Source organism: Sapajus apella, unplaced genomic scaffold (assembly GCF_009761245.1).
Source record: "Sapajus apella isolate SASKATOON/1434 unplaced genomic scaffold, GSC_monkey_1.0 scaffold175, whole genome shotgun sequence".
Lineage (NCBI taxonomy): Eukaryota > Metazoa > Chordata > Mammalia > Primates > Cebidae > Sapajus > Sapajus apella.
In genome coordinates, this window is record NW_022437115.1 from 789,208 (window position 1) to 803,835 (window position 14,628).

The 14,628-nt window shown below is 54.7% G+C and overlaps 1 protein-coding gene across 9 annotated transcripts in view; it reads right to left on the reverse strand.

Annotated features, from left to right (window-relative positions):
* Nucleotides 1-14,628, reverse strand: part of TBC1D24 (TBC1 domain family member 24) — a 36,649-nt gene that overhangs the window by 19,016 nt on the left and 3,005 nt on the right. The window contains exon 1 of one of the 9 annotated variants that reach the window (XM_032268159.1): nucleotides 10,096-10,336. The exons of 6 other annotated variants lie outside the window; for them this stretch is intronic. The gene's annotated coding sequence lies outside the window, so the exon portion shown is untranslated. 2 more of the 9 variants (XM_032268160.1, XM_032268163.1) reach the window with 2 other exon arrangements.

The following is a 14,628-nucleotide window of genomic DNA, read 5'->3' on the forward strand; positions in this document are numbered from 1 at the left end:
CTGTGAACCATGCTGCTATGAACGTGGGTATACAAATATCTGAGTCCCTGCTTTCAATTCTTTCAGGCACACATCCATTGATACTGCTTTTACAGGAACTTCCTCACAGAAAACATTCATCAAAACAAAGTTTTCTGACAAAAACATTAAAGCCACATTGTTTTTTTTTTTTTTTTGAGACGGAGTTTTGCTCTTGTTGCCCAGGCTGGAGTGCAGTGGCACGATCTCAGCTCATCGCAACCTCTGCCTCCTGGGTTCAAGCGATTCTTCTGCCTCAGCCTCCCAAGTAGCTGGGACTACAGACACGTGCCACCATGCCCAGCTAAGTTTGTATTTTTAGTAGAGATGGAGTTTCTCCATGTTAGTCAGGCTGCTCTTGAACTTCCGACCTCAGTTGATCCTCCCGCCTCAGCCTCCCAAGGTGTTGGGAATATAGGTGTCAGCCACCAAAGTTGATTTTAATATATCCCACTGGAAAAGGCTTGCCCACAGCAGGACCAGGCCTCAGAAGAAAATAAACCCTTAAGACCGTTGATTGGTTTGCTTTGTCTGGGGAGGGAAAGCAGCAAGGGCTCTCCCCTGGTCCTGAAGGCCAGGCCCATGGGTCCACTTACATCCTTCCATGTGTTGGTTATCCACAACTTCCATCCCTCCTTCCCAGCTCTGGGTCCACTAACCTCTGAAGGAACCCCAGGCCCATCCTGTTTGGGTGAAAGAGCTGGCTCCTTCCCGAGGCAATAAACATGTTTCTAAACAGAACAGGAGCTGGGCAGAGCAGCACCAGCCTCCACTCAGCTGGCCCTAGATGCAGGTTGAATATTAAACTGGAAACAGTAAAAGCTGTGACTGTACCTTACAAAGTTCCCTCAGAGAGATGCAGATCCCAAGTTGTGTTTGCTGCCGCGAATGATCCAGGGATGTGCTGGACTCAGGGACCCTCGAGCCAAGGAAGTATGCAAAAGTCCCTGAGGGAGCCCTTGGATTCTCTCTTGCTCCCCAAGCCCCCACCCAAAAACAGAGTAGGATGTTTCTGGGCCTGTGCACACAAGGCAACAACCCATTTAAAGCATCTATAAAAACCAGGGCCAGACCAGCACAATGGCTCACACCTGTAATCCCAGCACTTTGGGAGGCTGAGGCGGGATGATCACTTGAGCCAAGAGTTCAAGACAAGGCTGGGCAACATAATGAGACTTCATCTCTACACATACACACACAAAAAAAAAAAAAAGAAAGAAAAGAAAAGAAAAGAAAACAGGCAGGCATGGTGGAATGCACCTATAATCCCAGCTACTTGGGAGGCTGAGAGGGGAGGATCTTTTGAGGCCGAGCCCAAAAGTTCAAGACTAGCCCATGCAACATGGGAAAACCGCATCTCTGCAAAAAAAATACAAAAACTAGTCAGGCACGGCGGTGCACACCTGTAGTCCCAGCTACTCAGGAGGCTGAGGTGGGAGGACCACTGGAGCCCAGGAGGTCGAGGCTGCAGTGAGCCATGACAGTACCACTGCACTCCAGCCTGCAGGACAGAATGAGACACTATCTCAAAAATTAATTGACAGGCCGGGCATGGTGGCTCATGCCTGTAACACTAGCATTTTGAGAGGCTGAGGTGGGCAGATCACTTGAGGACAGGAGTTCCAGACCAGCCTGGGCAACGGAGTGAAATTAAAAACACAAAAATTAGCTGGTGTAGTGACATGTGCCTGCAGTCCTAGCTACTCAGGAGGCTGAGGTGGGAGAATCACTTGAATCCGGGAGGCGGAGGTTACCGTGAGCTATGATTGCACCACTGAACTCCAGCCTGGGTGACAGAGCAAGACTCTATCTGAAAACAAATAAATAAAAATAAATAAATACATAAATAAAAACGAGGTCCAGATTGGTTTCCTTAGGTTTAAAAAGTCTTTTATTGGCCGGGCGCGGTGGCTCAAGCCTGTAATCCCAGCACTTTGGGAGGCCGAGGCGGGTGGATCACGAGGTCAAGAGATCGAGACCTTCCTGGTCAACACGGTGAAACCCCGTCTCTACTAAAAATACAAAAAATTAGCTGGGCATGGTGGTGCGTGCCTGTAATCCCAGCGACTCAGGAGGCTGAGGCAGGAGAATTGCCTGAACCCAGGAGGCGGAGGTTGCGGTGAGCCAAGATAGCGCCATTGCACTCCAGCCTGGGTAACAAGAGCAACACCCGTCCAAAAAAAATGCGTCTAAAAAAAAAAAAAGTCTTTTATTATGCCAGTGATATATGAATAGAAAAATAACAGAAAGTCAAACAGCAGCAAAATGAGAGGGTAAAAACATAGGGTTCTGTTTAAATTACCCTCTAATCGCACTCCCCTTCTACATAAAGAGAATCGCCATTCACATTTTGGTATATATCTTGCCAAACCTTTTTCTTGCATTCACAACGGAGTGAGGTTTTCTTTAAACTGGCAACTGAGATGAAGAAGTAACGGGAGGTGGAAACTGACCAAAAACCTAAAATACTCCGGGCTGGCACACTTATGGGTTTGAGTGCCTCCACTCTGGAAGTGAGTGTTCACAGCTGAGTGGCCTTCCCTGTCATCTACCCGCGGGCTTGCTGCTGTTGTACGTCATAAGCCACACCTGCTCCCACGCAGCGAACAAGGCCTCGCCTGTCCCCATAGTCTCCCAACTCCTGACAAAGTGCGGAGCCGGAGGCGGCGGCCGGGAAGAGGGAGGCGAGGCAGGGGCTACTGTGGAAACGGCCCGCAGAGCCCGGCTGTGACACCTGCTTGTTTGAAATGTGGACAAGCCTTGCATCTTCCCTAACCTGCAGTTGCCGTGTCTGCAGAGTGGAGCTGACGAGGAACACCCACCTCCTCACGGGCATCCGTTCCCAAACAGCCCCTGTGGGTTGAGCGTCACTCTGGACTCACTGGGTGGAGTTCAGATGACATTAGGATAACACCCCACAAACAGTATATCCCACACTGTCTCTGGGTTCAGGCAGCCCAGGGCAGACAGTGCCAGCAGGGCCCTGCGGGGGTGCCTCCCTTGGTGGGGGGAAGCCACTTTCCCTTGGGCCTCTGAGGAGTGAGGGCATCACTTCTCGCCACCAACACTGCCTTGCCCTCACCTAAATGGTGCTCCCCCACCATCCTCGAGTTCCTTGCAGAGGCACGGGGTGGGGTGGCATTGCTTCTCCGAGGTGGCACCTGTCAGCCCAGCTACCAGCAGCTCCCTGAGTATGGAGTGGGAAAGCCTACTCCTGTCTTTGGGACCAGCCTGCAATTCCAGGAAAAGAGGAAAAATTTCACCTGACACACGTGAGTCACAAGAATTACAGATAGAGACAGTTTCAGAGGGTGGGGGTCCACACAGTGGGTCTGGAGGGTGACAGCTAATTTATCGAGGGTCCTGAGGGTAGACCTCCCCCAAGAGATGACACTGAGTCAGAGCAGTGAGAAGGAAGAAGCCGGGATTGTGGAGGACGAAGCACTCCAGACACCGGCAGAGCAGGTGCAAAGGCTGAGGGAGCAACAGGCCCGCCCTGCTCCAGGGCGCAGGGGGCAGCACAGACACACCCATGGGGCCCATGGATTGTAGTCTAAGCACAGTGGGAAACTGGGAAGGGATAGGATCCAGTCCCTGTTCTGCTGCGGGATTTACTGAGTCTGTTGATAGAAAGCACTCAGCCCAGCCGCCTGAGGACTGTCTCATCCTTACAGGGTCCCAGGCCTGGCACTAGGAAGGTGCTCTGGAACACCCAGGACATAATGGTCCCAGCAGGTCAATGCCCAGTCTGTCCTGCGGAGGAAGGTTCAACTGCACGGGTCAGGGGGCAGCTCTCTCGCAGGCGCCAGTCCGTCCTATGCGTCTCTCCACAGCCAAGCTGCCTTCCACACCTGGTGCAGCTTCTTTTCTACCCAGGAAGCCCCTCCAGGGACCCACACAGCCTTTCCTCATACATGACATGCCTACTTGAGAGCTCAGGGTACCTGCAGATGAGAAGCTAATATTTGTATTCATTCATTCATTCATTTACTTTTTTATTTTTTCGAGACAGCCTCTGTCACCCAGGCTGGAGTATAGTGACGTGATTTCAGCTCACTGTGACCTCTCCCTCCCCAGTTCAAGTGATTCTCCGGCCTCAGCCTCCAGAGTGGCTGGGATTACAGGCACCCACCACCATGCCTGGCTAATTTTTGTGTTATTAGTAGAGAAGGGGTTTCACCATGTTGGCCAAGCTGGTCTCGAGCTCATCTGCCCGCCCTGGCCTTCCAAAGTGCTGCGATTACAGGAGTGAGTTACCCAAACCAGGCCTCATTCATTTTGAGACAGGGTCTCACTCGGTTCCCACAAATATTTCTTAAAAAAAGAACAAAAAGTTGGCTGGGCGAGGTGGCTCATGCCCGTAATCCCAGCACTTTGGGAGGCCGAGGTGGGAGGATCACTTGAGGTCAGGAGTTCGAGACCAGCCTGGCCAACATGGTGAAATCCTGTCTCTACCAAAAATAGAAAAAAATTAGCCTGGCATGGTGGCGAATGCCTATAGTCCCAGCTACTTGGGAGGCTGAGGCAGGAGAATTGCTTTAACCAGAGAGGTGGAGGTTACAGTAAGCCGAGATTGTGCCACTGCACTCCAGCCTGGGTGACAGAGTGAGACTCTGTCTCAGAAAAATAAAAAAAGGCACTGCTGGGACCCAGGAGAGCCATTGGGACCATGAGGGGGTGGGGGTCTGCAAGCCTGTAGCCATTTAAGGGGCCCCTTCTCACATGTGGCAGAGCTAGGTCTGTGCCCTGTGGCCAGAGGGCACAGTGGTCATATACGTCACCCGACATACCAAGTTAACATTTTGGGGAAATAGAAATCACTCATATTCATTTGCACATAGCTTTTTTTAAAAAAACAACAACGGAGTTTTGCTCTTGTTGCCCAGGCTGGAGTGCAATGGCACGATCTCGGCTCACCACAACCTCCACCTCCTGGGTTCAAGCAATTCTCCTGCCTCAGCCTCCCGAGTAGCTGGGATTACAGGTACCCACCACGTGCTGACCGGTGTTCAGCCAAGAACACCCAACAGCAGCCTATTGTCCTCACTCCATGGGAGCCCCAATAACACCCCAAATCCATCCTCCGAAGCAAACCCTCTGAAGGTGCCCACAGGAAGAGGGAGGCAGCCAGGAGATGGGTAAGGGGCGTCTGTCAAGGGCGTGGCGCCTTGAGCTAATTTCTAGCCAGGAGGCAGGTGGGAGGGAGCATGGATGTGGGTGGAGGTGAAGCCTCACCGTGGACAGTGGGGCAGGAGGGACCCCGATGGGCAGCTGGCCCCTCCCCTCCAGCAGACCAGGGCCTCACCCCAGCCTCAGGGAACACAACCCCACAGCTGCTGGCTACTGGCGACTTAACTTCCTGCTCATCTCCCTTTACCCTGGGACAAAGAGGACCTCCGAGAGAGGCTCTAGAGGGTCCCCGAGCACAGGCAGGATCCACCCAGGTCTGGGACTCTAGAGCACTTGGCCATTTCTAGTGCCCAGGGCCCTCCCACAAGTCTTGGAGACAAAGACCACCCCGGGGAGGCTCCTGCTAGCAACACCACCTGCTGTCCCCAAACCCCAAACTCCAGGCCTGAGTGCCTGAGTCACGAGGCCTCTGCACGTCTCACTTCTTTGGGAGGAATGTGATTTTCCCAAGCAACTGGATTAGAAAACAAACTCTGTTTCATGTGACAAAAACAGAACACACATTTAGCCTCGGTGATGACATTTTAACATCGCCAATGCCAATCCTGGACACGGGCCTCCCTTCCTGGGGACCGCTCCTGTCCTGGGTCACAGGAAACGGGAGGAGGCAGCACATGACAGAGGCTCCCTCATCCCGCAGGTCGTCATGTGACAAACCTCCACTGAGGTGCCTCCTCTGTGCCAGGAAGAGATGGCTTGAGAGGAGGCTGTCAACCTCGGCAGCTCAGGACGTGCTAGGGGAACCCCAAGGTCAGGGCTGTGAAAGGGGCGGAAAGGCGTGGAGGCAGCCTGTGGCTGGAGACGGTGCCCCTCACACCCAGAGGCAAGAGTGGGCAAGGCGAACCGGGCCATCCTGGCAGTGCTGAGGGGCTGGGGTGGGCGAAGAGGCGAGTGCCCCCACACGGGGTAGGATGAGAGTCTAGGCGGGTGACCGGCTGACATCTGTGTTTACAGAAATCCCCCCTGGTGGCCCTGGAGGAGGAAGGGTTGGGACAGAGAAGCCAGGGAGAAAGGAAGGCAGAGTCTAGACCCAGAGGGTGAAGACTGGGGGAGCCCAGGCCACTGGGGATGTTGGACGCAGGGGCGAGCGATGAACAAGGACTTCCAGCCCAGGAAAGCCCCACTGTGAAGTTTTCAGAGCCAGTTTCGATACAGATGGTTCTTAGACAAATGCCAGAGGAGCGCAGGCTGGAGGCAGAGCCCTGGGGGCAAGGCCCACAGCACAGAGGGTACCCTACGCACTCCCAGATGCTACCAAGGGGCCAATTGCAGCCCCCTGGGCAAAAGGTAGCCCCGTCCCAAGGTAGGTCAGCGTTCGCTAGGACTCCAGGTTGAAAAGCTGGGGTTGCAGGCCTGGGCCCCATCCCGCCTGGCCTGACCGCCACACCCATCCTGGCCACAGGATCAGCCCCCCTCCCAGAAGCAGCTAACAAGGACCAGGGGTTCTGTCTGGCTGGGCCTCAGTCACAGGGCCGCAGAACAGGGCGTGGGCATCAGCTGTGTTCTTCTCAGTTCTTCCTGCCTGCTCTGAGCAATCCCTCATCATTTCCTGGGAGTGGGACGGGAAGGAAGAGGAAGAGGAAATGAGACCGGGCTCCATGTGTGGGGAACCCCAGTGTCGGCAGCCAGGGACAACAGGAAGGAAGCACTCTGGCCCCTGCGGGTTTCACATGTTAGGAGATGCGCACTCCTCTCAGCGGGCTTCCCTGGCAGAATCCAAAACTCTCGCTCCTGGACCTAGCTAAGTGCTGCGGGAAGGCCGGCAGGCTCCACCCACTCCTGAGCACAGACCACACCTGCCAGGCAGCCGCAGGGATGTGAGCTGACAGCGAAGCTCAGAGTGCCCGGAATCCATGGGGCAGGGGGAGCAGTGGGTCAGGTGGGAATGGTAGGGACGGTGTGGGGGTGGCTGAGAGAGCTCTGCTCCAGGGTGACTGGACTGTTTGGAACTACTCTCAAACCATGTTTCCCTCTGCTCTGACACCAGCACAGCCATCGGCACAGGCTCTGCGACCCAGAAAATGCAGGGGTTCCTCCAGGCAGCAGGAAATCCATTCTACAGCGGGCGCTAGCGGGGCATCCTCCAATTCAATCCCGAACCCTGGAGACATCTACCCGGAGAGAGCTCAGATCCCACAGGTCAGGAGCTCAGTCCTCAAGCTCCCCACGCACCCAGACACCGGTTAGAAATCCAGGCCTCTGGAACTTCTAAGGGACCAACTTCAAGTTGAGGTTCCCACAATCCCTGTTTTGGGTTCAATTAATTTGCTGGAGCAGCTCACAGAACTCAGGGAAATACTTACATTCATTAGTTTAATAAAAAGGTTGTTACAAAGGACAGAGATGACAGGACCTTTAGGGTGAGGTACGGGAGAGGGACACGGTGCTGCCCTCCAGGTACCCCTCCTGTTCAGCTGTCCAGAAACTCCCCAAGTCCTGTCCTCTAGGCTTTATGTGGAGGCTTCATTAAGTAGGCACGATTGATCAACCCACTGACAATCAGCTCGCCCTTCGACCTCTGGACCTCTCCCCTCCCTGCGTTTAGGGGTGGGGCTGAAAGTCCTAACCTACTAATCCTGCCTGGTCTTCCCAGTGACCAGCGCCACCCTGAAGCTATCAGTCAACACCAGCACGTAGAAAGACAGCGCCACAGAGATTCTGAGGATTTCAGGAGTTGTATGTCACAAAATAAGGACAAAGACCAAACAGATATTTCACAACATGACGGACGTGCCGGGAGTGTTGGTGGAGGGAGGCCGCAGGAACACACTGGACGGGGCGCGGGCTGGGGCCTAAGAGCAGACCTGGAGTGGCAGGTGGATGGTAGGGGTGAGGGGAGAGGTAGCCCAGCATTCAGCTCCAGGGAGGTGATGGCACCTCTTCTGGCTAGGAGACCTTCCTCTCAAGTCCAAGCCAAGTCTGATTTCTTCACGAAGTGCCCAGGCCTCCCACCTCCCTGTTGGGAGAGGCCAGGGAACACCTAATCCTGTCCGCCGAGAATCTGCTGGATGCCTTAGAGACACAGACAAATCCCAGGTAGAGGCCCCAAGTGCAGGCAGACGCTCGTCCTGCCACATAGCCCCGCCGCCCCAGGCCTCAGCCCTGGAAGAATGGGGCTGGCACAGTGGGCCGTGATGGAAGAGAGCCACTGGCCTCGTCTGTGCACCTAGGTGTACCTGCTCTTTCTGGAACCTTCTCCTGAGCGCCTCCTAGACGCCTGGTACTGAGCTAGGAATAGCTGAGAGAGAAATTGGTCACCTGGCAGTGAGGCTGGAAAGTGGATTTGTAGACACATGTAGATGGAGAGGCCCCGGGGAGCTGGAGTGGTTCTGGAAGACCTTATGCAAGGCAGTTACATCATGCTGGGGTTTGCAGGGCAGACCGGGAGGGAGGAGAGGGGTGCGCCAGGGGCAAGACCCGCACTCAGAGGCAGGGAAATATAAGACTTGCTCTAAAGCGGGGAGTGTGGGCAACTGAGTCACGAGCTCCACCCCATCCCTATAGTGACAGGGCACCACCAGAGTACTGGGGTGGAGAGGCGAGATGAAGCTTTTATTTCAGAAAGATCTGTGGCGTGGTGGCCTGAAGGGCGTGTGCAGAGGCCATGGTCATCAGAAACATCCACAGGGGGTGGCGAGTTGGGGAGGAGAGGAGGGGAGGCTGAGAGGAAAAGACCACCAGGGGTCCGCTGCATGTGGGGTGGGTACCCCCTGGACCTCCCATGCAGAATGTCAGGGGTGGGAGACAGTCACACAGGCATGTTTTGAGAAGGCTCCTCTGGCGATCCCCTTTCCCTGACCTGTGCCCCCACACCAGTAAGACCCTGAGCTACAGGACGATGTCTGACCGGAGCTGGATAGTGACTGTCACTAACCTCGGTGAGCACAGCCGCTGGTCTTCCCCCACACCTCCTTACCTTGCTATCCGCCTTTTACCCCTGGCCCCTGCTCCCAACCTCTGTTTCTCTGGAAATTGCCTGTGGCAAACACACCACTACCACATTCTCATCCTTCCCGAATGTTCCCTCATGGCCAAGCAGCTGCTGGGCTCTCTCCATCACCACCTGCCTCCTCTCTCCAGCTCAGGACCTTCCTCTCTGTGCTGCCCTCCCTTGAGGGCCAAGTTCGCAGTCCTGGCTGGAAGCTCCATGTTCTCTTGAACCTAAAAGCCTTTACACCTCTACCTTTCTATCCAGTCCCTGGGCATTCCAGAAAAGCACTCTCCCTACTCCAGAGGCTGCACCGTCATCAACCCACCCATAGCCCATCCTAGAGTCCCCAGTGCCCTCCTCCCTCTCCGAGCTGGGAGCCCCCCAACCGCCTGCCGCTCTGGCTTTTCTGTCTTGCCAGCTCAGCCTGGACCCATCACACCAAGGCCCAGCTCCCACCCACCAACCCCACACTCGTGTCTCAGCCATATGGAGAAACTGCGCAAGGAAGTCAGCGTGAGGCCTGAGAGTAGCTGAGAGGAGGGAGAAGTCTGGAGCGGCCCCCTGCAGTGCGTCCTGGCAGCCTTCGAAGCCCACCTCGCCGACGCCCTCTCCTCTCCAGCTCGCAGCTGCCACCTCCCACCCACTCTCCCCCAGGAAAGGGGGCTTGTCAGAGAGGAGTTTCCCAGCTACCTGCATTCCCACCGCAGACCAAAGCCCCTGACCCAGTCCTGGATCTCACCTTCCGGGGACCCTGGCTCCCCATCTCTCCAAGGCTCCCCTGTGCTGAGACAACAGGCCCTAAACACAGCAAACCACAGGGCCTAGGGCTCCGCTCCAGCTCCGCCTCTTCTCCGTTTTTCTTCTGAGCCGAGCAGCTGGCAAGAGCAGACGACACCCGGCTTCCGCCCTCCCCCGCTGGCCGTGCCGGCCGCCAGGCCTCATCCCGTCTGCCTCACCTCTCCACGGCTGCTCCTCCAGACTCTGTGCCTGTCTCTCCAAAGGAGCCCACCCTCTCCTGAGGCTAGAGTTCTTCCTTGAGGTTCAGGCCCGTCCCTCCAGCTGCTTCCCAGGTGTCTCTGGGACACTCACAACATTCACACTCCACGTGACTCCAGCACAACTCAGCTCCCACTCCCGGTCTCCTGCCCGCTCAGGGCTTCCCCTGTCACCATTCTCCACCTGAAACCCTCTCCTGGGGTCCCGCGCCCTTCAGGATCCAGCCCCTCCCTGCCCTCTGACAACAGCTTCAGGAGTCCTGGTCACACAGTGCCAACTACAGTCCCCACACTAGACTGAGGGAATGTCACTGTCCAGAGAGGCAGGACACACTTGCCCCCTTTCCCTTTCTGCTCAGTCCAATCTCCCCTCCTTCACAGGCGTCCATGGGACCTCCAGGGCAGTGTCAAGCCAGCTCCACGCCGCCTGTCCACATCTGTCCTCACCCTCGCCCAGCACACCCACCCTCGTGGCGCCGGTTTATCCACCCAGCCCTGCTACTGGACCGTGACTTCTGCACCCAAGTCTCACACTATGCCCAGCCTACTCTGGGAAGGAGGGAACACAGTAGACAGGCAGAGGCTCAGAGAAATCACAGACCACTTGGGCCCAAGACAAATTTAATTTTGAAGGCCAAATAACAACAGGAAGCATCATGAGCCGGCCCGCCCCAGGTGTGACCTTTCCTGCAGGCATCTTCACATGACAGGAAGGTAAGGGGTGCCTGCCTCAGCCTGAAGCAGAGCACAGGCATCTTTCAAATATTAATGGCGACCGGCATTCCACAGTGACTACCAAGTAGCTGCTGACTGGGGAACTTGATAGTGGGCTCTTTGCTGGAGGCACACAGTGGATGCCAGGTACAAAAGGGGTGTGACCATTAATGAGGTGTTAGTCACCACACTGTGGCCAGTTGGCCCACCTGCCTGCGCTGGTTGGAAAAGTAAACGCACAGTGTCTGTGGCTCCTGAGCACAGTAACTGTGACTTGGAGCCTGAGTGGGGGCAGGCTGAGCCTCAACCTTGGGCCAGGCACTCAAGATGGTACCCTGTTCTCTTTCATAGGCAGACATCTTTCTTTCCCCAGCCTGGTCTGGTCCACCCAAAGGCAGGGGCTGGAGTTGGCTCAGGACTTTGCTAATTCAGGATCTTTATCATCTAAGTCCAAAGGTTCTCCCAACAGCAGGTCTGGAAAACACCCCCCAGGACACAGGAGGAGAACCAGAGAGCTCAGCTCTCAGCAGCACAGGAATTTTGATGGGTCTGAGTTCCAAGCCAGGTGCCAGTGACAGGTGTGCCGTGGAAGGCCAGGCACACGTCAGGTTCTCAGCAAGTGTCTTTAGACCTAGGAAGAGATCCAGCTCGGGATGGAGTTGTGGCAGGTTTAATCATTTTATTTTTATTTACTTTTTATGTCTGGTAGAGACAGAGTCTCACTGCGCTGCCCAGGCTGGTCTCAAACTCCTGCCCTCAAGCAGTCTTCCCACCTTGGCCTCTCAAAGCGTTGGGATTACAGGTGCGAGCAACCACGCCCGGTCTCCTCATCATTTTAACAGGCATTCAAGACATGCTTCCTGAATGCCAGTGTGCCAGGTACCTGAGCACAGAGGCACGGCCCCACCCAGCCCCGGTCGGGTGTACTGACCACACCAATTCAAAGTGCAGGTGCTGTGGTAGGGTGCCTTCCCAGAGCCAATACCTGCCTCTGCTGGATCCTGCAGGGTGAGGAGGCCTTACCCTCAGGAAGTGGTAGAGACAGTGTGGTCAAAGGACAAGACCCTGGTGGGCAAGCCTGGTCAGAGCTACCCAGCTCTGTGAGAGTCCAGTGAGTGTCCTCTGGGGCTCTGATTAAGACAGTTCTATGGTCCAGTGTAACAGGCACCAAGAAGCCAAAGGGCCCAAAATAGAGGCCTGGGGTTCACTGGCCTGCCAAGAAAGGACAGTACACCCGAGTGCGGGGAACAGGGAGAGGGCAGTCCAGGAAGCCGCCAGAGCTTAAAAGTTCATGTCCATACCGCAATCCTTCTAAGGCCACAGGTTTACCAAGGTAGGAAGGCTAGAGGCCCCTTGCTGGGAAAGGGATCACAGACTATAATTAGGGAAGGGGGTGGAAATGATTCAAGAAAAGGCTGAAGGGACCCAGGTGATGGGATCCGTTTGGCATGCCACAGTGAGTGGAAGGGCTTTTACTGGAAGCACCCAATTAAAATTGTGTAACAATCAGCCAGACACACGGTTTCAGATTATGGGAAATCTGTATCCTCAGTAGATTCCCTGTGGTGTTTTCTCAATGACTCGTAAAAAAAAGGGAACAGGCTGGGTGTAGTGGCTCATGCCTGTAATCCCAGTACTTTGGGAGGCTGAGGTGAAATGATCCCTTGAGCCCAGGAGTTTGAGACCAGCCTGTGGAACATAGTAAGATATCATCTCTACAAAAAATAAAAAATTAGGCAGATGTGGTGGTATGCACCTATAGTCCCAGCTACTCAGAAGGCTGAGGTAGGAGGATGGCTTGAGCCCAGGAGGCAGAGGCTGCAGTGAGCCATGACTACACCGCTGCACTCCAGCTTGGACGACAGAGTGAGACCCGGTCTCTTAAAAAAAAAAAAAAAAAACAACTGGGTGCAGTGGCTCACGTTTGTAATCTCAGCACTTTGGGAGGCCGAAGTGGGCAGATCACAAGGTCAGGAGTTCAAGAGCAGCCTGGCCAATATGGCAAAATCCCATCTCTACTAAAAATACAAGATTAACCAGGTGTGGTGGCGCATGTCTGTAATCCCAGCTACTTGGGAGGCTGAGGCAGGAGAATCCCTTGAACCTGGGAGATGGAGGTTGTGGTGAGCCTAGATTGCTCCAACAAGAGCAAAATTCTGTCTCAAAAACCAAACCAAACCAAAACAAAAACAATTAACAGAAAAAGAAAAGCGCACACTGGGGAGGGGCAGGAAGCCATGGCTGTACATGCACGGTCCTCGGAGGCCCGACAGCCCGTGCCCCTGTGAGAAGGTTCTGTTGGAGGGTGTAGATAACAGCTCACAACCTTATCCAGAGGCTCACGTACCGGCTGCGGGCAGAGGCTGCTTTGGGGGAACAGCCTTTCCCCAGCCTCACCCATTTGGCCCCTTAGGGTGGGAGGACTGCGGGAGGCACACCACATGCCTGGCCTCTATCCTTAGTAAATTTTTTTCCAAAGTCATGCCTGTGGCCAGTGCTGATGGACAACACAGAAACGGTCCTGGAAGAAGGCGGTGACCCCGAGGGCTCTGCAGCCTTCGGTGTCTGGGTCTGAGAAGGTCTTTTCCAGAGCCATACCTGTGAGAACGCTCTGAGATCAACCCTCAGACTGCAGGTGAACCAGGTCCTTTGAGAAGTGACACCAAGCTGGAGGTTCCCCAAAAGGTGAACACACATGTAAGACAGGAAGGCCGCTGCAAGGACACTGGCATCCTCACGTCCCACATTCTATCCTTCACTCTAGGAGACACACTGGGTGTCGGTGACAGGAATTAAAAGCCCAGGCTGGGCACTGTGGCTCACACCTATAATCCCAGCCTTTGGGAGGCCAAAGCGGGAGAATTGCTTGAGCCTAGAAATTTGAACCAGCCTGGGCGACAAAGTAAGACCCTGTCTCTACAAAAAATGCTGGGCGTGGTGGTGTGCACCTGTAGTCCCAGCTACTCAAGAGGCTAAGGTGGGAGGATTGCTTGAGTCCAAGAAGTCGAGGCTGCAGTGGGCCATGATTTCATGACCCCACCACTGTACTTCAGCCTGGGCAACGGGAGGGAAACTCTGTCTAAAAAAAAAAAAAAAAAAGAAAAGAAAAGAAAGGAAAAAAGTCTGTAGTTCCAGCTATTTGGAAGGCCCTGTCTCAAAAACAAAAAACAAAAAAAGAAAGAAAGAAAATTAAAAGCCCACTACCCTCCCACATTCCCCTGAAAGGCAATGGCTTACTGACTGACTTTCTGTTACCTTAATGACTCTGTTTTCGGAATTTATTAGGAGCCTACAGGGTTCAGGGTTCTGTCTTGTTTTTCTCACTCTACACATTCTCCTGGGAAGACCCAGCCCAACTGCCAGCTTAGACGCCACATAGCATCCCAAAAATGCTCCCTAGCCTGGTACATTCTCCTTGGCTGCAGGCCAGAACACAAGTGCTTACTGCCCAGACGTCTCACAGTAACATCATCAGCATCTCCACACGGTGCCAGCCTGCTCCCTCCCTTCACATTCTGCACGGGGTGTGGCACCGCCAGCCGCTCAATCCTGGAACATCCCCTCCTTCCTCCCTGGCTCTCCCCAGCCTGCAGCCACTTGTCCCAGAGTCTTGCTCTCTTTTTCCTTTTGACACAGAGTTGTCCAGGCTGGAGTGCAGTGGCCCAATCACAGTTCACTGAGCCTGCAACTCCTGGGTTCAGACGATCCTCCCGTTTCAGCCTCTCAGAGTGTGGGCTTGCAGGTGTGAACCCCTGTGCCCAGCTGAGTCTTCCTCTTTTC